Source organism: Equus asinus, chromosome 9 (genome assembly GCF_041296235.1).
Source record: "Equus asinus isolate D_3611 breed Donkey chromosome 9, EquAss-T2T_v2, whole genome shotgun sequence".
Taxonomy (NCBI): Eukaryota; Metazoa; Chordata; class Mammalia; order Perissodactyla; family Equidae; genus Equus; species Equus asinus.
In genome coordinates this window covers 70,130,428-70,153,972 of record NC_091798.1, presented here as the reverse complement: position 1 = coordinate 70,153,972, position 23,545 = coordinate 70,130,428, and the positions used below count along the sequence as shown (strand labels likewise).

The 23,545-nt window shown below is 37.3% G+C and overlaps 1 long non-coding RNA gene across 1 annotated transcript; it reads left to right on the top strand.

Moving 5' to 3' along the window:
• LOC139046299 (uncharacterized) lies at positions 1-22,940 on the top strand. Its single transcript, XR_011506142.1, has 3 exons — positions 1-406; positions 20,113-20,184; positions 22,083-22,940. It is a non-coding gene; the product is annotated as an uncharacterized lncRNA (long non-coding RNA).
• Positions 22,941-23,545: the final 605 nt, after the last annotated feature.

Genomic DNA, 23,545 nt, shown 5'->3' with positions numbered 1-23,545 from the left:
TCTACTGCACAGTTTTAGTTTTGATTGTGTTAGTTCCTTGGTTCTTCTTGTGTTTAACTGTATACCTATGAATATGTTTGTGTCTTTGTTACGTGCTAGTCAATTTAAATGCTACATTTTGAACCCCTCGTTAGTCAAGATGAAGAAAGCTTTCCACTTCCTTTGCTTGTTTTGCTGTGGTGTTTCTGATGACTTTATATCTTTGTATGAACTTTTTGTTTCCTTAAGTTCTTTGAGTTATGATACTATATTTGGTCACATATGTCATGTGCTCGGTGGATTCATTTTTTCTGTTGAATGGTTTTATCTGCTACTGTTTCTCCTGTTCATTTCCTCCTTTTCTTGGCGTGTTTTTGTATGAACACTGTGCAGTTTCATTCTCAGTTACCACTCATCTGTAAATGAGGTAAGTTTCTTCTTGGCTCACCTATTTGATATAAATTCATATGGTGGGTAGGGCAGCATGTGGGCTAACACAATTCTTTCTGGGTTACAGTGAAGCTATGTGTGGCAGGATTGTGGGTCTAAGAGAGCTGCTTTAGCCTTTTATTCTCTCCAGCGAACAAAGATTGGCAGCTGCAGGGCCACTAACCTTTGGAGTCTCTTTCCTCCCCTGCACCTTGTCTGCAGACTGCTTCTTGTAAATGCGAGATGTCTCTATTTCCTCCTTTGGCTTTGCTTCTCCTGCTACTCTGTGGTACCAGGCAGTAGCTAGAAAATTCCCTGCTGCCACACTCACCCCATTTCCATTGTTTCAGACAAGGAGTTGGTTTTGCGCCTCAGATTATGCCATTTATTTTGGAGTCTTTTGGTCTAATGACTTTATCTGAGACCAGGAGCTGTAAGCATCCTCTCTAGCCATCTTCCTGGTTGACCTTGACTGCACTTTTCAGCTCTTCCTCATATGTTGTGGTGGAGGTTACAAGTGTCGTCTAGTTTTGTTGATGACAATTTATATTTTAATTTCCTATTTGGGAATAATTTTTTTATTGAGAAGTGATTTCTCCTTCATTTTCAAACTGGGCATCACTTTTTGTTGTTGTTGTTACTTTCCTTTGACAAGAAGGAAAGGGGAAGGAGGAAGAAGAAAAGAAGCCCATGTCTTCTCATCACAGTTATATTTTTTAAATGACATTAACAATGCCAGTCCTGCCTACAGTGCAGTGTTGTCCGGATCAAATGAAATGGTAATTTGGTAAACTGTAAAAGGAAGGACAAATTTGAAGCATTATTTGTATTCTTTTGTTGTGATAGAGTTGTATAGTCCAAATGCCAACCAGGCCTCTGTTTTCAATGGTATTTCAGCATTTTTGCAGTCAAGGATGTTCTAGACAGCTCCCAATACTCTTTTATGGTTACTCTTGTTATCACGGGAACAGCCTGCACAGTAACAATCTGACAAACCAAAAAAAAGAAAAAAAATCAAGGTTATTCTGGCATCTTTCACTTTTAAAAAATCTTCAAAATAAGACAATAGAGTCCTTCTTAAAGCAGGGTTAAAAAATAAAAACCCGCAATATTTAACAAAATAAACTCAAGCCTGCCCTCCCACTCATCTGTCTCATATTGTTGTGGTGTGAATGATACAGTTGTGTGACCCTGGTGGGATAATGGATGTACAGTTTAGATACTCATTTTAAAGCACTTATAAGGATGTATCTCGGTGAGGAAAGTGAGCTATTTCTTTATCATTCTATGTAAGGTGCTTCAACATGGGAGGATGATTTTTTTAAAGAAAAAAACCAGTGTGCCTTCTGAAAGTGTTTTGCTCCTTTTAAAAATTAGATTTTTGTCAAGCTAGCCAATGCTGAATAGAAAGCTCAGCGATAAAGGTAGATGGATGGATGGATGGATGGAAAAATGAGGAGAAGAGAGAGAAGAAGAGGGGGAGAGAATAAAAGAACATGAGGTCTACTATTGTGTTGTCAAAAAGCGTCATTGCTGATGTGAAGAAATTGGAAGCCCAATAATTAAGGACTGTCTATTTCACCATACATATAAATGCCAATTTATCCTATAATGCCTGGCTCAAAATTCGCGATAATAAAATGAGACCTGAGAGTCCTAAGTTCACCACAATTGTGAATAACTGATTCTTCATTGGTCATTTAGAAACCTTTTTGAAACTTCCATATGCCATACCTCCCTCCCAGTGGGAAAGATGGAAAAGCCGCAAAGAGATAATAAGGCACACAATAGTACTCAGACTGGAAGAGAACAGAGTCTGCTTCCCCTGTGGGAAATGCAATCACTTTAAAAATGTGAAAATTGAGAGAGTCAGAACTCATGGAAAGCATGGAGTTGTTTCAGAAGTCTCTGTAAGAAACAGTAAATGTCCAGCTTGGGATCACGTGACTGACATCCCGCCATGTGCTCAGTCCACAGGCTGGGCAGGAGGACAGAGCACCGAAGAGATGCTTTAATTCCATCTTTGGCAACGAAACGTGTGCATGTAAAAACACGTATATTGAACTGCCTGGTTATAATGGCTTTCTCTACACTTTTTCAAAGCTTCTTGAGGAAAGAGCAAAGTCATTCCAATAAAGGATAGAATAAGGGACTAAGAAAGGAGAGCTGGGTTTGAATCTCAGTTCTGCTACTGGCTATCTGAGAGACTAACGATGCTCCAGACTGTCTGCATCCACAGGGTTGGCATGAGGCCCCTTCATCACAAAATGTGTATAAACTTGCTTTTCCTTCCCTTCTTCCTCCGAATTCTAGAACCTTAACCATTTCTTCTGCTATCACCAACTCCCTTCTACTATCACTCCCTCCCTCTTCATCATAGTCAACAGGTGTTTTTTGAACACTAATTTAGGTAGATAACATAACTGAAAAAAGTTAACAGTACTGATGACCATTACTACTCCCTCTTGCTCCCAGATGCTCTTTTGAGGAAATTACTGCTAATACAGTTAATGCTACAATATTCATAATGGTAATTTTGAGAATTATCAACATTAAAATATTTATGTAATGGCTTCCCTTTATTACCCAGAATGCATTTAGTTGTGAATATTGGTTGATATTGTAAATGCAAACTATTTTTCATATTAGTCTAAACAAAATGAAATATAGTTATGTAAATGTTTTTGCATCAAGAAAAAAATGTATAACCAGTATGCATATGCATTATGTAGTCCTATAGACTGTGTAAAAGCAGATGAGTGTAAGGGGAAATCTTTGAGTGTATAGACTGTGTGCCATATTCCTACTACATATGCATTGTTACCTTTGACTGGTCGTTTAAACCAACATCTGTAAAATGATCACCTGGATTCTGACCTCTCTCTTACAGTCTACAATGTTGTGATTCTAAGAAAGTTCTTTTCCTTGTCTTCTGCCCTCTATATTCTGACCAATGCTGCAACCACAATTAAATCTGTGTCACTCTATGAGAAAGGGTAGACCTCATATCATTTTATCATAACACGTGGTTATAATTCATTTTAACAACAACAACAACAACCATCTGTAAGAAAGTGGAGTAACTCCATAGGAATCAGATGACCTCAGTATTACCGAGTTGGGCCAGAAGACTACTACTCCATAAGCAGAAAAGTTGCTTGCCAAGTTAAGTCGTGGGAATTTGAGAGGAATTTATCTGCTTAAAATATCTCCCTACTTGCTAGATCTAGCACCTGAAATGTCAACATTGGAGATCCTATGGGGAAAAAAATCATTAAGAAAGCTCAATGAACTCCCTGGTGAAACACATACATAGCCCCTTTTAAAATGCAAATGTCCTGGGAAGGCCTACCTCATTAATCTGGCCATTAGCCCCATAATTAATCAAATGCTTTTCTCACAGTCATCAGAGAACAGGCATTCCTTCACCAACTGTGTGCTGAGTGCCTCGATAAACCAGCTACTGTGCTAAGCCCTGGTGATACAAGTATGAAACGTCCTATTTCCCCTCTTCAGGGAATTCACTGGCTGGTGGACACCAAGCGCTCTAAAGCAATCATAGAGTCCATGGCAAAATGACTGAGTAATTAACTCTTCCATTCCAAACACTTAAAAATTCTGGATAAAATATTTATTTTGGAAGTGCATATAACAGCTTAAAAGCAAGAAATTAAAACCAGAAGGTATCAGAGATACAAAAGAAATCAACAGCTAAATCAAGCTTGAAGTCTTTCCATTCAAAGGATTCAAAGGGGATCTCAATCCCTGATTTTTCAGGGATTATTTGTTTGGTCAACGTGAGCTATGGTTAAGGGTACTCTTGAGGTAGAATAGGGGTTGAGGTTGCAGACTATACGCATAGCAAGTTGCTGGAACCAGGCTCCATTCATAAAGGGGAGAGCAGGAAGGGCTCTGCCCAGTCTGTGAATCAGGACTGTAAAGTCTCCTGCCTGCTCGTCATCTTGATAAGCCCTATAGGTCCGTAAAAAGAAGCTAATGCAAAAACTTGTGACGGGGACACGTTCACAATCTAGGGCACTCCCACAATAGAAAATCACACCGAAGAGAATCTTGTAGTTGAAAAAAAACGGCAACATGTAAGTCCCATGAGAAAACCACAGGAGACAGTTGGCATCCTAGGAGACTTCTCTGAGGAACTAGATGGTGGTGTGTTATTGTGGCATATAAGGAACAGAATAAGGTTGGGGCAGGAAGAGGCACTTAAAGGGGAAGGTAGGCAAGGCAAAAAATGGTGACTTCATAACTGTGCCTGGGCTGGCGCTGGCTGGGAGGCTTAAAGAATTTCATAACAATGGAGTATAAACTACTGGAGACGGGGATGGTTTTCATCCTAAATGAATCCCCAATAAAGTGTGTATTCGAAAATATTATTCTGTAAGCTGTAAAAGCTTTTCAAAATAAAGTGGTGATGTCAAGCTAATAATATAATATGAAGTTAAAAAAATGTTTTCAGTCATTTATTATCTCATTACCCTAATAAAACTTTTCATTTTCCATGGTCTCTTCCAGTTATCATTCTTAGGCTTTTTTATGTAGTTGTAATCATTGTGCCATAAACATACAATTTTGCTTTTCGTAGGTTCTTCACTCCATATTAGATGACATTTTCCCATGTTACATAGTATTTATAATGTTCATAATTGTCACTTTAAAATTCTGGCATTTTATTTAAAATTTTTCTTAAAGTAATATATACACATTAGGTCAAATGTTACTAAAAATGTAACAAAAGAGCTTCAGTTTCCGGCCTCTTTTTTTCTTTGACCTCTATGCACCCCTGCCCCAAGTCTCATTTTCTAAAGGCAACTCCTTACCAGTTTTCTAGCTTTTTCTTTAGATATTTGCCTCCACATTTTTATATAATAATCTTATACATCTTTGTTCTGATTTATCAATTGATTTCTTGTTATGGCAAGTAAGAGTTTAACTTTCTAAATTCTACTTTTTTCCTGCCCTCTAATATTATAATATTGTTAAATCATTAATCAGTGCTTACAGTATTAGTGGCGATGTAAATATTGGTTATTGCTGAGCCAAGTAGTAGCCTATGTTTGTTTCCTTCCTTATGCAATATTTGTTTCTTCTTGGACTTAATTGTTTTGTTGGTTTTCATTCAGTATACGTATTGCAAGTTCTTCAAATTCTCCAGTAGATATGAAAGCAGAGTTCAATATTATTTTCAACATAACAGATAACCTCTGGTTCCATTTTTTTCCTCCTGAATATCTCCTTTCTGTTTCTTGTCAGTAAATGACTTTAGAGGGTGGGCCCACAAAACTAGAAAAAAACAATGGCAGATACTCAGAAATCAATCCGATGTCATCTTACTCTTCCTAAGAGTTGTGTGGTCCTGTCAGTTAGGAAAAATTTGAAATGAATGAAGCATTCATAAAGTTCAGTTTTTAAAGTTAGGCAGGAAGATATTTATACTTTAAGAAGGACCAAAGAAATGCTAAATCCAATCAAGTCGTGTAGCCAGCTAGATGGAGGTGGTAGGCTCAAAGACTTCTATGAGTAGACAGAAAAATTACGTAATGTAATTTCCAATCGAAGAGATGCAAACTACTTAAAACCTTCATTATGTCACAGAGTGCTTAATATAGCGACTATAAACAGTGCTCAGTAAGTCCTATCAATGTAGAAGGCCAGAATCCAGTTCTTGCCCAGGACAAGGTCTTCTCTGAACATAAACTTTGAACAAGCTGAAAAGGTGGCCACAAAAATGACATGGAATGGTAACGCCAATATTTCGGTGGTGGGTAACAATTTTTTTCTTAGTAGGAAAGAATTGTCTTTTAACCTGGAGAAGATTTAGCATTAAGTAGAGGAATATTTAAGGGAATCAAACTTTAACAATATTTTTTTGTGTTAAGGAATCTCTGCATTTTTTTTATCCAATGTGATTATAAAAAAGAAAACTTGGTCAACTGGATTTAACAGCTGAAACTTATGATTCCAATTTGAAGATGTATAATTTTAAGTTGAAATCACACTTAATTTATTAGATTTATAAGAATTATATGAGCACTTTGGAATATTTGTAGACATTTAAAGCGTTTAAAATGCTTAAACAAGTATCATGAACCAAGCTCGTGAGACTGAATGCTAATAAAAGGATTCCTCGAAAGTGATTAAAATTTGCTAAAGTTACAAAGAGAATAATGTTATCTTCAAGTCAACTTAAGCGCCTAGGAATTTTTAATTTGTAACTTTACTAAACTGAACATTCTAAAAACCAAAGTGCTCTCCAAATAATCTTTTTTGTGCTGCCAGGCAGAACTCACATTAACAGAATCTCCTGCTCTTCTGCTCCAATCTGGGCTGACTTCTCCCTAAACTTGCTTCCTCTGCTTTCCTGCGCATGCTCCGTGTTTCCCAGAAGCTATGCCCCTGTCTTCCTCTGAATCACATGGCCTCGTGGTCACATGCAGAAAGGACTCAGCATCACCCCAGGAAGGAGGAAGGGTGAGCATGTAAGGGGCTGGGTGAGAAATAGATGTTGAATAGAAAAGCACTGGCATCTGCTACACAGCATTTCCCCCAAAACCCTCCCATCCTGCCACCCCAGTACTACATGCCCAAGCCCTCTGGCGTTTCTTGGAGTGCCTGGTTTGCTGTTCTTTGGTGTCCCCATCTGTAGTGACTGCAGTTGCAGTTGCCTCTGCTTTTCAAATCCAATAACACAATGTTGTGTGCTTTCTTCTTTCCAAAAATCTGTTGACATCTCTCATCTGATGTTCTTTTCATTCAGACTCTGTGGTTTATTATTTTTTATTCTTTTCTTGTCCTTTTAGAGTGGTTTGGGAAGGAGGTGTAGATAAATTGCATGAGTTCAGCTTTCATTAATGGGAAATCTCATCATTTTTACAATATGTGTAATAGTCTATTCAGTGATCTACCAAAATTTGTTTAAATATCCCTTACTGTAGTGTGCTTAAATTCCATCTTCTTCTTTCCAATCAGCTTGTTTTCTTCTGATAAATTATTTCCTTGCAGTAAATTACAAGAAGTGGAGTTATGGGGTCAAAAGTTATAAAGGGATACAACGTGGGGTAGGAGAAAGATCTCGACTCCTAATTCTGTTCATTGCTATCTGTGTGATAAGCAAGTTTTTTAAATCTACCTGAGTCTCAGTACCCAAATTCAGATGAAGGCATGATATTCATTCCAAATATCAAAATTTTTTGCAAAGTAAATAAAGTAAAAGTAAATAAATAAAATTTAAAGTAGCTATAAATATGGCTTAAAAAGTAAAAAGTGAAGTAGACCATTTGGTGTTAATATCCTGCTCCATAAACTCCTTAACAAATTTAATTCCATTATTTGCCATTTTCCACCCTTAAAAAGTCTCTAGTTTTGAAAATTTCTATGTATCAAATCACTTCTAAATTTTATCACACACCCTCAAGCCTTTCTCAGATAGAGATCTGAAAGTTGAACAGTGCTTTTTGCACCTAATTAGAGCTTAGCAAGTGGTATTATAGTAAAAATGAGTTCTCTCACTAACAGCCTTTTGTAATCCGTGTACGAAGTTATTACACCTGTCTGGAATCTTATAGAGAAAGACATTACACTAGTATGAATGGGAAAATGGTTTCCTTACCTCATTGTCCTACTTGCAGTACTAAAAAGTTGACTGCCAAAACTATACAGAATAGATCTCTAGCTTTCCTGTTTCTGTTTTCAGTTTGAAGGGACTAGCTTACTGCAAAATCTGTTTGGATCAAAATCTGCCCAATTTTTGATTCTTGCTTCACTCTCCTCAAACTGCAGATGAGCCATTAAAAATTCTCTTGAGGATACATCTCACCTTCAAAGCCATCTTTATTAAAAAGAAAAGTACAAGCGAAATCAGAGTTGCTGGGAGCAGCCATTACAACATAGAATTATTTAATTATGTTTTTATGAATGTTACACATTTTACCAGAAATAAAATACACAATTAAAAAAGGCTAAGCCTATTTATTATTCACATGGTTTAAAAAGCTGAAGTTCTGGTCAAGGACCTCAACTACAGGCCTTTCATTTGGATAGAGGCATACTGTTTTCAACTTCATTATAAGTTACTTTACCAAGTTTTTCAGAGGGCCCTGGGAGGTTAGCAGGGCATGTATTATTATTCTTACTTGACAGATAAGGAAAATGACATCCAGACAATTTGCCAGAGAAAACAGAGTAAGTCAGTGACAAAGCTAGAAAAAGAATTCGGGTGCCCCAACTCCTGTGCACTTTTGTCTCCCAGAACCATCTCTCAATGACGAGCTCTCTCACTGTTTATTAGTTAACTTTCTAACCTTGCTGAGTGGCTGTAGTTCTCAGGGAATATCATTTGGTTTTCGTAATTCATGAGGCAATTATTGACAATGTATTTTCCAAATTAGAAGAAGTATTTTAGTTAGTGCACAGAAATTCTGGTAGCTTGACTGGGTGAGAGGAGTTCTTCATTCAAGAAATAGAGCTCGGTTTTGCCTTTTATTTATCCAGCCTACATCTAAACTCTTTGACTGTATTGTGGTTATGGGAAGGGAACTGGATGAAAATCTTGGAGGCCTGTCTGCCTTAGCCCTATCTTTTACTGGTATGTGACGCTGGGCAAATTGGTCACCCTCCTTTAACCTCAGTTGCCTTATAGGTAAAATGACAATAACAGCTACTTTTTCTGGTTTACCAGGCTTTTTATGATAAGCAACAATAAGATGATACATGGGAGAGCGCTCGGTAAATTGTAAAGCACACACGAATAAGATACTATTATTTCCTCAATACCATAGAACAGCTGAAGAGATACCCCTAGGCTAATGTAAGGGAAAAGATGAAAGGCCATTTAAGACATTTCAGCCTTAGCGAGTGTTAGGATTTATTTATTCGAATGATACAAGTTCACTTTTAGTAAAAATTTCACTGTGAGAGCAATTCAAAGGTGGCAGTTTACAATAGGCTAATGTCTCTTTCCACTATACCAGTTGAATTTCACCAGTAAGGTGAAATTCCTGATCTTCGGGGATGAGAGTAGTAGGATTCAAAGCTATAGGATTGAATCCAAGTTTGCTATAATTTGATGGTTTGCAAGTTGTTTTCAGACTTCCTGTCTGGCTGCTGGGTTTTCAAATCCTCTTACCAATGAACAGCATTTTTGGAAAGGGCAATAATTTAGTAAACTCTGTGTTTGTGTGTGTGTGTGTATGTGTGTACATGTGAGCCTTCATGGAGGCAAGAACTAAATGTTTAGAGAAAAATCGAATTGTTCAAAATTCTTTTGGACTTTTATCACAAGCAGAGTTAATCACTCATGGAAGATTCATGGAGCTAAGAACACAATCTGGTGCCCAGCATGGAATATTCATCCAAAAGACCTGACCAAAATGTGGTGTCATAGAAGTTTTAGCTTTCAGTTTTCTGTTCCACTTTGGTGGAGGGAGAGGAGAGCAGAATCTGTCAGATTAAAAAGCATCTGCGTGGTGGATTGTGTTTGTGGTTGTCCAAATGTCCCAGTGCTTTCGTTACACTGACGATGATCTATATCACCCTATCCGTTTCTACCCACACTGCCTGACTTTTGCAATTTCTTTACTGTATAGTTCTGAGCAAGGAGCTTGGATCAATAAAAGTAGGTGAATGAGGCTGAACAGAAAGAGAAAAAAGAGAATTGATTTTTTAAGTCAAAAAAGTACCATAGAAAGTAATTATTCCTCTCCCCAATTGCAGGATAACTTATTTTCTAAAATATTTGAAGACCCTCTGGTACATTATTAGCATCAATGTGGCCCTTTAAGAAATTCTACATGGGACATTGGTCAAGTCCTTGAGTGATAATGTTGAGAAGTCCCTTAAACTGAAAGTCCCTTAAACAAATGGCAGTTTTCCAAGCAATCTTTCTGCATCAGAATACCCCAGTGCCATGCTACTTGCTAAGCAGAAAAATAGGTTTAATTTTTTCAATTTTCTGGTAAAAGATTGTTGACAGTTCATAAAACTGACTTGAGAAGTTAATGCTGTTTTTCTCCATCAAACACATACTTTTGATAGTAGACTGCACTCCACGTCTCACAAAAGAGTCTAGAAATGGGTCTTCTTTTCACAGTATTTATAGTGTAGCAAGTCCTTTTGACTAAGAACTAAGAAACAAAAGCATATACTTCTTTTTATTCTTTCAAGACCTCTTTCTTTCTCTAATTTTTGCTAAACTTTCATCTGAAATACAGCCTGTCCACATGTAGTATAGTAGCACAAGGCCTTTTTGAATGGTTGATGATAAGCTGTTCATTTAGAACAGTTATTAACGCAGGTCCTCTGTATGTTAGTAGCAATTACTTGGGGGGGAAAGTTCAATAATTAATTAAATCTGGGAATACGCTTAGATTAAACAAAGTTAAATAGGCTTCATTAATGCAGGAGACCTCGCAGCCTTTAAAAATGATAAGTTTGTGATTCGTCCAAAGGGGAATTTAATAGACAGTGTTCCCCATATATATTTGACCATGAAATTCTTTTCTCGTGAAGGCATCTCTTGGGAAAGAAAGATAATTTAGAAATTGACATTAGCATGGCTATTAGGAAAGCCTTTAAAATAGGCTGGCTGGCTCTGGATTAGAATCAGGCACAAGGTTAGTCCTAGCTCTGCTGCTTATTAACTATGTCCCTGAATATGTTACAAAAACCTTTCTGAGCCTCAATTTCTTCATCTGTAAATGAGAGTAAGAGCACTTACTTCAAATAGTAATTATGAGAATTTTTTAAAAAACAAAAAACTATGTGAAAATGCCCTGTAAATTTCAAGGCATTTTAGAGATATAAGCATTATGAAAATAATGAGTACAGCACTAAAAGTTGGTCTCACTAAGAATGTTTGACCTACTCATTTTTTTTTAAATGTGCTTTGACATTAGATTAATGATGTGTAATAATCAAATTTCCTGATTCAGTAAAGGAGAGTTGTTCTCTTCCAAACCATTCAGGTAGTGAAATATTAACTTTAGAAGGAATAACTATAAAGTAATGAGGCAAACGTTTCCCTGCGGTTCATTGTTTTATAACAATATCACATGCATTCTTGCATAGTGTTTATTGAACTGGAGATAATAAATATTAAAGAGTAGGTTTCATTATGGTTAGTGAAACCCCAGATTATAATTTTTCTCACTTAAATTAGTAGTAAAATACTAACAAATGAGGAAGAAAAATGATGTGAGTAAATAATAAAGTGATTTTGAATTTCATCCTCGAAGCATCAGCTAGACAGCTGCTAGAGATACCAGTCACCCCATACAATGACAACAAGCAGGCTGTAGAACAGTGAGGAAGCAGATATCCTAAGATGTTTAGCCTAACTGAAATAGAGTGAGTTGATTTATAATATTCTCTTTTTTTTTCTTTTTTTTAAAGATTGGCATCTGAGCTAACAACTGTTGCCAATCTTTTTTTTTCTTTCTGCTTTTTCTCCCCAAATCCGCCCAGTATATAGTTGTATATTTTAGTTGTGGTCCTTCTAGTTGTGGCACATGGGATGCCGCCTCAACGTGGCCTGATGAGCAGTGCCATGTCCGCACCCAAGATCTGAACCCTGGGCCGCCGAAGCAGAGGGCGCGAACTTAATCACTCGGCCACGGAGCCGGCCCCTATAATATTCTCTTAAAATGGGATATAATCGTCATGGGCTGAATTGTGTCCCCTGGGTCCATATGTTGAGGTCCTAACTCTAGTACCTCACAATGTGACTATTGGAGACAGGGTCTTTAAATAGGTAATTAAGATAAAACGAGGTCGTATGGGTGGCTCCTAATCCAATATGACTGATGTCCTTATAAGAAGAGGATATTAGGACACAGACCATGCATAGACCTAGGGGAGACCCTCCGAGGACAGAGTGAGAAGGCAGTCATCTGGAGGCCGAGGATAGAGCCGTTAGAAGAAACCAAACCTGTCCACACCTTGATCTTGGAAGGAAGGAAGAAAATAGGTATGAATAACTCTTCTGTATGCTGTGCATGATTCATATTTTAGTCAAATCTACCCTCTTACATACCATGGTTATCTAAAATAGTTATATGGCTTACTCAGGAGTGGGTTTCTGAATCTGAAAGTCTTGAATGCTCCTATATCAGAGAAGTGGTAGAATATAATAAAGAGCAAAGTTTGGAGCTAGAAACCTGGGGTCAAGTCCTGGTCCCGCCACAGTATAAATCATCCATAAAATGGGTATGCAAATAGTATCTCTTTTGTAGGGTAATTGTGAAGATTAGATGAGTTAACGAATGTTAAGGTTAGAAAACCATGACCCTAAAGGCTATAATACAGGGACATTCAACTTGCAATTCATATATTGAACACCAGATGGCAGTGTGGCCATCCAAGGTTCAGTTATGTAGTCAGAATGATGCACGAGCATGAGTATCTGAAATACAGGGTGGCCAAACTCCAGAAGATTTCCATGAAAATAAGATGAATTTTAAACCTCTGTGCAAATAGTTCCATATAACATCACAGAAGTATACTTAAAAGAAAAGCTTAAGTACAACACATATGATTACCATTAATTGCTTTCTGTCACTAATTATTCAAATCACGGCTCCATGGTTTACTAGCTGAATGAGCTTGGACAAGTTAGTTACCTTTTCTAAGCCTCAGTTTACTTATGTGTAAAATGACACGTGCATTTAACAAAACTTCGTTGAGCTCCTACTTTGTGTCAGGCATTATTCTAGGAGCTGGGAATATATAGCCCTTTAAAAAAAAGACAAAAATCCTTGCTTTCATGATGGTTATATCCTAGTCACTAGAATCTAGTGAATAATCAGAGAACCTCTGTCATTTAAAATCAGACACTGGTTGTGTACCAGGATGTTAAAGTGACACTCTCTACTTCAGTTTTCACAAATCCCCAAAGACCTGGAACAAAGCAATAAGTTCAAAGTATCTCTGCGTTTTGTAGCAAGGTATTCAATAGACCATTGATGCAGTACCTGCAAAAAAAGTGATCAATGACTGCAAACTTCAAGCCCAGTACCTACCGCGCATAGGTTGAAAGAAAGGATTGTTTTTAAAGAGAATTTATGTGAAGAAAGTTGTTGGAGGACCAGGCAGCCCCACCGTAGTGAAGAGTGGGTAATGCTTCTTCTGGAAGCGTTACCTAAATGAGAAAGGGATTTTCAAGAGAATCATTGGGAGGGCATAAGGTGAGCCCCTACAGCTGAGGCACATAAAGACTGTGTGAGAGGCTGTGGCTGCTGAGGCCTGAGGTGGCAGAGCTGAAAGAAAAGAGCTGCACTGGAGGCACAATACACTTCTACTGCTGACTGGCAAAAAAGCACAAATGTTTCTCATGGACCAGAGGTGAACTCTAAGGATGTTAAGAATCCTTATCCGAAAGGACAATGTGATATCCACTGTTAAAGGGTAAACTGAGGCACATTAAAATTTTCAGGAGTTTATTTAAGCAAACATCGATTGGAACTGGGCAGTGCCAAACCGGAAGTGGTCAGGAGTGCTGTGTGGACAGGAGGTCGGGAGAAAGGCTCTTATAGCGCAGACCTGGAAGCAAAGCAAGGATCTTATTGATTGGCTATAGCTTAAGCGGTTGCCGTATTTGGGAAAACAGCTGGCTGTTTGTGATTATTTGTTCTTAAATTTCCTTTTCTACAAACAAATGCATTTACAGGAATTGACTTTGGCTTAGGTTTTTGTTTGCTTATGTAGGCTACCAAGGCCTTAGAGCCACCTCAGTAGAATGGTCTCCTCGTTTAATTACTCACATCATAAAGGAGATAGACCACCAAGTAGATGCCCAGGGCATGAGGGAGGAATCATGAAGACCAGTTGGGGTGAGGCATTGCCAGCATCACAGGTAAGGGCCCCAGCAGCAGTGTCTTTGGGGAGCTTCACAGAGAAAGAATCGGTCCTGGGGATCCATCTGGCCGGAAGGGTCCTGGAGGTGGTGTCTGTGCAGCCAAGTAGAGCTTTTCTGTCTCTGGCTTCTCCTACCATCACTCCAGCTCTGTAGTGAGGACACGAGGAGCTGCCCATGCTGGGACAGGGAAGGAGCGCTAACTCAGAAGAAAGTTTGGAACAATTATTACACTGAGCTGAACATTTTAATTATTAAAATGAGAATATTCTTGTGCCTAGAAGAGATTAGAGGACTTACCTTATTAAGATTCTAAAAATTATTATGGGATCTGCCTGAGATTTCAACCCAGGGCAGGAAAATACTTAGCCCCTCAAGTAGAGTGAAAGTAGATTTAATATATATAAAGTGCTTAACATAGCAAATATTTTCTATTTTCATCATTGTTCTTATTATCAGCCCTTGCATCGTATTGGACTCTAAGTTGTACAGCTCTTGTATTGAAGACTGAATGAAGGCTGCCAAGGACACCAAAAGAGTGTACCGTGAAGAGTGGACCAAGCGGAACTCACACTACTCTTTAGTTCCTTCACCATCCATCTACATCTAGGGGCTAGTTCTGCTCTTTAGAGCCCCAAAGGAAGGAGAAAGTCTCTTACCTGAACGTCTGATTCATATTTTCTGGTCTTCAGCACATAGTCCTTGTGAGCTACTGTGTAAGACTGTGTGGTCGCAACCATGGAAACAAAGGCAGGAGTGCTCATCAGGAACAGCTCCTGGCGCGTCGCGGGCCCCCATAAGTATCTGTAGAATGAGTGCATGCATGAAGGCCTGCGGCAGAATGAGGGGATTGAATTACTTCCGCCATTTGGTGTCGAATCATTTCTGGCCACCAAGGCAAAATGGTATAATTTGAATGGTGCCTTCAGAAACATTTCTTTCCCACAAGACTGTGGGATGTTTTCACCACAGAGTGTCCCTCCTTTCAGTAAAGGCAGCATTTTTCAAAGTGGTGTTCTGCCAACTCTTCCATGAGTTTATAAGAATATAAGGAGAAAATAAAAGTTTCCACTAGTCAAATGAGTTTGAGAAACGCTGCACACTTTGCCCTCCCCATTAGGACATACACATTAGCATATTATAGAGTCTTCGAAATTGCATAGGTTAATTTTGCTAGACCCAGCATATTTCCTGACTTTATAGGAGCTCAGAACACATTTTCTCTCAGCACACTTGTTAAAATCCCTCTGAGCAATGTCCTATGTCACACCATCTGGATACATAGGATTGAGACATTGTCTCCAGCGAGGCCCTGTGCAAAGGAATGGCATGAAAATAAGTTAGTGTGGAGCCTATCCTCAGCCATGATTCTGGAAAGCAGAGAGCAAGGCTGCAGGGAAGCAAGATCCATGGGGGAAGGTGGCTTTTGATGAGGTGATGGAGGATCAAGAAAGGATTGAAAATCACTATATCTGGAAGATTCAGAGGTCAAAAGGGATCAGGAGCCCAATGGAGAAAGACAACGTGTTTCCCAATTCTGTCTATGACAAGATACAGAAATAGTATTTCATGTTACTATGGGAGACAAAAGACCGGAGGAAGATGGAAGTGCCATAGCCTATAATTTAGTTAGAGTAAATTTTATCTATTCAATTAAGACTTCTATAGCACTCACGATATACCAGGCACTGTTCAGAGCATGCTACAAATGTTAATTCATTACATTCTCGAAATAACTATAAGGTACGCACTATTATTCTCATCCCCATCTCCCAGATGAGGAACTAGCGCACAAAGATATTCACTAACTTGCTCAAGGGCCAGGGCTCAAGTCCAGATCATCTGTCTCCAGAGTCCATGCTCTTAATCTCTGCTCTCTGCTGCCTTTGTGAATCCATAAAGAAGAAGGGGACACTGCTGGCAGTGATCCCAAAGCATTTAAGAGTACAAACAGCAATTGTAAATATGAAGGAAAACTCCCCTCCTCTAAGTCCTCTGAAATGGGAGAAAGTTCTCCACTTTAATCAAAACTGGCTGACATTAATGTTTACTCCTGTAACTTCTTGATATGACCTTTTATATACCCAAGATGAAACTAAAATTGATGTGAGGGATAGCGTTCCAGGTAAAACAACTTAAGTAATAAAACTTGTTACCTCAGCAATGTTGCCCGTGGGGCAGACTTACATTTTTCATGAAAAATGTTAGGCAGAGGGTCTTGATGTCATTTCATGCACCATTTAATCAGATTTAGCTCTAGAAACAGGGAGAGATGGAAAGTTATATTTTTCTTTTTAAAAAACAACATATTTTTGGTAGAAAAGTATTTCATGCTTACCACAGACAATTTTGAAAAAACACAAATTATAATTAAGAAAATAAAAATTATACACAGTTCCACCATCCAAAGACAACTACTTTGATGTGCTTACTTCCATCCTTTTTTCTATGCTGAATATATATGCGTGTGTTTAACATAATTGAGGTCAGTCTGAGTAGATTTTATATCTTACGCATTTTACTCAACATTATGTTTTGAACATTTTCCCAGGTCTCAAGAGATCTTTGTGTGACTCTAATGTTTGTTTGGTCTGTCATCTTGCTTTAAGGTTTTCACTTTTATGTTTTGATGCCATGTCCTGTGTTCTTTGCCTTTCTGTATAAGGAACACGGTTCTTTTGTCACCTGCACTGATTTAAATGGTTTTCACTTCTTGTTGGTACTTGTGTTGAATGAATAGCTCTCTAATTATACAAGTCAAGATTGAAGCTGACTTTTTTGACTCGGTCCACTTCAACAGATGAGAAGTTTTCTATGTTTTTATTTCTTCATACCTGTCCTCCTCCGCCTCTTGATCTTTGTTAACATTGTTTGGGTTTAAACTATTATTTAATATTATATATATATAATATCCTTAAAGATGACTTGTTAATATTTATAATAATTTGTGACCACATTTATAACAATTTTTTACCTTTTTATTCAGAAAAAAATTTCAGACTTTCAAAATATTGTGAAAATAAAATAGTATAAAGGATAAACACTCCTATAATCTTCACCCAGATTTACAGAATATTTCAATATATACTTCACGACAGAGACATGTAGATGGCAAATAAGCATATGAAAAATGCATAACATCATTAGGGAAATACAAATTAGACTCACAGCGAGATACCACTACACCCTTGTTAAAATGAGTAAAATTAAAATACTGATTATACTAAGTGTTGGCAAAGAAGCAGAACAACTGGAACCCTCATACACTGCTGGGGGGAATGTAAAATGGTATGACTACTTTGGAAAAATGTTTGACAACTTCTTTAAAAATTAAACATATACCTATCATATGACTTATTCCACTCCTAGATACCCACCCAAGACAAAGGAAAGTATATGCACACAAATACTTGAACATGAATGTTCATAGCAGCTTTATTTGTAATGTCCATAAATTGGTGAATGGATAAACAAATTATGATTTATCCATACCATGGAATACTACTCAGTATTAAAATAGAACAAACTATAGATACCCACAGCAACACGAATGAGTCTCCACATAATTACGCTGAGTGTAAGAAGCCAGGCAAAAAAGAATGCATACTGTATCATTCCATGTATATAAAATTTTCGAATGCAAAAACAAATCTAACGGCAGAAAGCAGATCACTGGTTGCCTGGGTTGGGGGTGGGGTGCTGGTGCAGAGAGGTGTGGTAGAGAAGGATGACAGAGGCACAAGGCAACTTGTGGAGTTCATGGATATCCTCATTATCTTGCTTCACAAGGGTGTACATAATACTTATCAAATTATACTTTTTGAATAAGTGCAATTTGTTGTATTTTAATTATACTTCAATAAATCTGTAAAAATTCATAATAGCAGACACACAGTATTTTTTGTATATCAGGTACTGTTTTTTGGCTCTTTATAAAACATATAAAAGACATATAAATCATTTAGCACTATGGTAGGCATTCAGAGTAGGCACTCAATATATGTTAGTTGAAAATGAACCTGATTTATGTAAAAAAGATTTTCTATAAAAATGTTTGGCATAGAGTGAAAATTTTGTCTCTAATTCCATATAGAATCATAGTTTCCCTTGGATACATTTTTGGACTAAATACCAAAAAGAAAATCAAGAAAAAAGTTGTTCCTAGCCCATGGAACCCAATGACAACCAGCAAGAATAGCAGCCCTGATCGTCTGCCTCTCTCTGTCCCCCTCCATGCAGATATGGATGCAGATGCATATGTCTATGTATATATATTCACACAGACATATTACACACAGAGAAATGTACGAATTTAAATCCATCTAAGGGGATTAGATAGATTTTTTTGGAATCTGTTCATTGGTATCTGGACATCAGAGTTTCAAAGTCAGTTTATGAACAAGATGCCTAAAGCACAGTTGGTGTTCAATAAACATTTTCCCAAATGAATCAATGAGCAATCTTGTTTCTGGAATTACCTACATATTCACATGAAAGGCTTTTAATAAAAATAACTTGTGATATTTTAAAAATCAGTTTGTTTTGGTCCTCTAGCCCTAGAAGTTGCTACTATTTGTTTAAAAACACCACTTTTGAATAGCTTCTAATTGAAGATGCTAAATAAAATGAATGCTGCTCCAAAATTATTTTGGCAATGAAGTTAGCATTATTTGTGTAACACTAATTAGAGACAACTAAAAATGAAGATAGTCATTCTATGATTTAATACCAGGAAATAAAATATAATACTGTCTTTTCTCTTCTTGTCTCCTTTTTCATAATTTAAATATTGCCATGCTTTCATTACTCACAAACTCTGGTTCATCAAGGGACGGAGCTCACTGTAGAATTAATACTTTCTGAAATAGTAAAGTTAAGATGTTAAGGTGAAAAAAAGGTGGAGAGGGAAGAAATATGAGGAAGAGGAGGTAGAAGCCTGAAGATTTCTACTATTAGGTGTGAAAGATTGCTAAACATGTTCACTAAATATACAATTTCTAAAATCACTGTTTAGCTTTAAGCTGATATTTAATTAGTTCACCAATCATTCAATACTTATTAAACTTCTGTACTTAAGGAACTATGGGAGACACCATGGTGGAGGATTCTTAAATCTTCAAGAACGATAGTATCTAAGAAAGGTAATATAAGGCTGTAAATGAACCTTGGGAAACACATTTATAAGGGATGAGGAAGAAGTAATCTAGTGAAAAAAAAGAGAAAAGGAAGAATAAGAAAAACAAGGGGAGAATCTGAACAATGTGTCATCTGGGAAACCAAGCTTATATCACTGACGTGCTGACATGGCGTTTAAGACACGCGGTAGACATTACTAGTGCTCATCAATATCCAGTTCTCCTCTCCTTTCAGGTACATAGAAAACAACATTTTCCAGGCCTCGTGCAGGCAGATGTGGAAATTTGGCTCGTTCTAGCGAATGAGCTTTGAGCATCAGGGGCAGGTGCCACCTCAGTGCCAAGGCACAGAAGAGCAGATATAAGACGTCCTTTCACTCTCTTCCCCTGCCATGTGTTGGGTGGTGGAGGGTGCATCAGACTATGTCCTTGAATGACGATATGAAGAAGAGCATTTCACAGCATTTCACTGTGACTATAACATGAGGGAGAAATTAACATGTATGGTGTGAAACGACCGAGATTTGAGGATTACTTGTTTTCAAAGCATAAGTTTAGCTGCCCTGCACTAATAAAGGAAGAAAGGCGTTGGCATTGCTGTGTGTCAGAGCAGCCAAAGCAAATTTTTCCAGACAAATTTGGGGTGCTGTGTGGCTTACAAACAGATCATACTGTATGATGCTATCTTAAAGAATTTTCTCTGTCTAGATTGGAAAAACAACAGATTCCTGTGGCTCAGATAGAAGAGATAAAACAAACATACAGCAAGATTTTTTGGTGGTATGTATTCAATTACCATTTCCAATCTCTCTCTTTAATATATTTTACCATGGAATACCATTTACATTCCTGAAAGTTCCATAATGCTATTATCAGCACATTGCAGTCAGGCATCTTCTTATCACTGTGGGCCTATACAAAATTTTAATAACTTTCATGAAGCCCTTGGAGCATCACAAAAGATTTTCTACAGAGTTTGAGTACGTTAAGTTTTAATCACCCCTTCCAATCCTACCAAGACACTCTACTACTGTACCACAAGATCACCACCCCACCCTGCCAAGATCAATTCCAGTGAAACTAGACAGAAACATTAAGGTAGACATGAAACTGAGAAACTCCTGGGAAGACTGAGGGCTGTATGGAACTGTTGTGTGAGGGAATGATGGCCCTAGTCTAGGGCATGCCACTCTGGCTACCATTATTCTCTACTTTGCCTCAGGGCCGTTATGGTGCCAGAATCTACACAGATGCAGGTGTAAAATCTTGGCAGCACAAAAGCTGGTTAGGAGCTTCAAAAACATGTGGAGATTGATAGGCCTTGGATAGTCACTTCTTCTCTTCCCCTCCTCCTCACCCAAAGATCCAGGATCGGTGACACAAACTAAGAGTTTGCTGGTGCTTAAGGCACTCCTTCCACTTTGAGGCTCACACCTCCCTCCTGCCCCATGAACAATCTAGGGTCATCACATCTGAGCCAGACTGGAGATTGACACTTGGCCTTCCTCCATAAGTTGCTGGACAGAGTAATGAATACCCCAAGAGAAATGTTAACTGATAGGTTAAAATAAGGAGATATCTGAGGAGCACAGCTATTTCAAAAGGAAACGGCAAGCTGGATTAGAGTCCATCAAAAGAATAAGTTTTACAACTCATGAGACAAGGATTCAAAGTAAGCATTATAAATATACTAAAATGGATAAGGAAAGATATTAACAATATGAAACAATAATAAAAAATGTAAGTAAAGAACCAAAGAGAAATATTATGTGTAAAAAAATTTAGTTGTTGAAATAAAGAGCACAAGAGGAGAGGTAAAAAGTAGAATTGTTACAGCTGAGGAATTAATTAATATAATGGAAAATTTGACTGAGGCACTCTCCCAGAAGGAAACATGAAAAGATAATGACATGGAAAATAGAAAAGCTAAGTAATATGGAGGCGATAAGTAGAAGGGCTAACATTTGGATATTAGGAGTCCCAGAAAGAAAGAGAAATAAAAACAGAGAGGGGTTAATATTTCCTAAACTTAAAGATGAACTTTTTCAGTGTGAAAACAACTATAGAGTGACAAACATGAGAAATAAAGAAAAAGCCACATTTAGGCATATTATATAAAATTTAAGAATATTAAGGACAAAATTTTTTTTTATTGTGGCCATAACAGTTTATAACATTGTGAAATTTCAGTTGTACATTAATATTTGTCAGACATTATATAAGTGTGCCCCTTCAACCCTTGTGCCCACCCTCCACCTTCCTTCCCCCAGTAACCACTAAATTGTTCTCTTTGTCCATAAGTTTGTTTATATTCCACATATGAGCAAAATCATATGGTGTTTGTCTTTCTCTGTCTGGCTTATTTCGCTTAACGTAATGCCCTCAAGGTACATCCATGTGGTTGCAAATGGGATGATTTTGTCCCTTTTTATGGCCAAGTAGTATTTCATTGTATATATATACCACATCATCTTTATCCAATCATCAGTCGATAGGCACTTGGGTTGCTTCCACATCTTGACTATTGCGAATAATGCTGCAATAAACATAGGGGTGCATAAATTTCTCTGTATTGTTGATTTCAAGTTCTTTGGATAAATACCCAGCAGTGGGATAGCTGGGTCATATGGTATTTCTATTTTTAATTTTTTGAAAATTCTCCATACTGTTTTCCACAGTGGCTGCACCAGTTTGCATTCCCACCAGCAGTGAATGAGGATTCCTATTTCATTGCAACTTTTCCAAAATTTGGCTTTTGTCTTCATGATTATAGCCATTCTAATGGACATAAGATGATACGTAAGTATAGTTTTGACTTGTCTTTCCCTGATTAGTGATGTGAACATCTTTTCATGTGCCTGTTGGCCATCTGTATATCTTCTTTGGAAAAATTTCTGTTCATATCCTCTGCCCACTTTTTGATTGGGTTGCTTGTTTTTTTATAGTTGATTTGTGTGAGTTCTTTACATATTATGGAGATTAATCCCTTATTGGATATATGATTTGCAAATATTTTCTCCCATTTGGTGGGTTGTTTTTTCATTTTGATCTTGGTTCCCTTTGCCTTCTAGAAGCTCTTTAGTCTGATGAAGTCCCACTTGTTTATTTTGTCTTTTGTTTCCCTTGTCTGAGTAGACATAGTATTCAAAAAGATCCTTTTAAGTCTGATGTCAAAGAATGTACTGCTTATATTTTCTTCCAGAAGTTTTATGGTTTCAGGTCTTACCCAAAAACTTTTTGTAAATTTCAGAAAAAGCAAATCATGTCCCCCTCTGCACTGACAGCTATTAATTTGTGTTGGTTCTGATAATCTGTGTATGTATCATTTATAAGAAATTGTTACATTTCTAAGCTATCAATTTGCCTGTTAATTTAAACAAAACAGCACTTGTTTTCCAAGGCTGATTATAAAGATAATTCAATCTGATTTGAGGACATGAATAATTAAGTAGCAACTTATTCAACAAAACCAGGGAAAATACATTTTTCTGCAAATAGATGCATTATTTCCTTTGATTCTTTTAAAGACTTTTAGTCTTTTAAAGTCCTAAGCATGCCACATTCTAAATGAACATAACATCGTACTACATGACAACTAAGAAGAAGTAGATACAGATTAATATTCTAACAGGATAAAATTATAATAAAAGTAATATTATACATTTAATAGTGTTTGTCGTCATTATCATATTACAAAGTAACCTGGCTTAGATAGCAAGCATTTCCTGTAAATAATTGTAAGTAACATTATTATAGCCAATCAATATTTTTGTTCTTGTCTCATTTCTTTAAGTCCTCCAGTTAAAAATCAGTAAGTTTTAAGTAAGAATTATCATCATTATCATCATCATCTCCATCATCTTTACCATCACCAATCTCATGGGTGTTAGTATTCCTGGCCCTCCCCCAACCCCACACATATAAAATGGCAAAGTCTTGTTTCTGATAGTCTAAGTATTGGGATTCCCTTGCCTCAGATCTCTTTATACCGTGTCTTAAAACATAAGTGCCCAGTTTTTTGCCAAATAATTTGCAAAATTTTCCTTCCTTCCTTCTTTCCTTCCTTCAACATTTATTGTGCACTTACTATGCATCAGCCCTGAATGATGTTAATGATAAAAGAGAAAAAAAAGCTATGGGG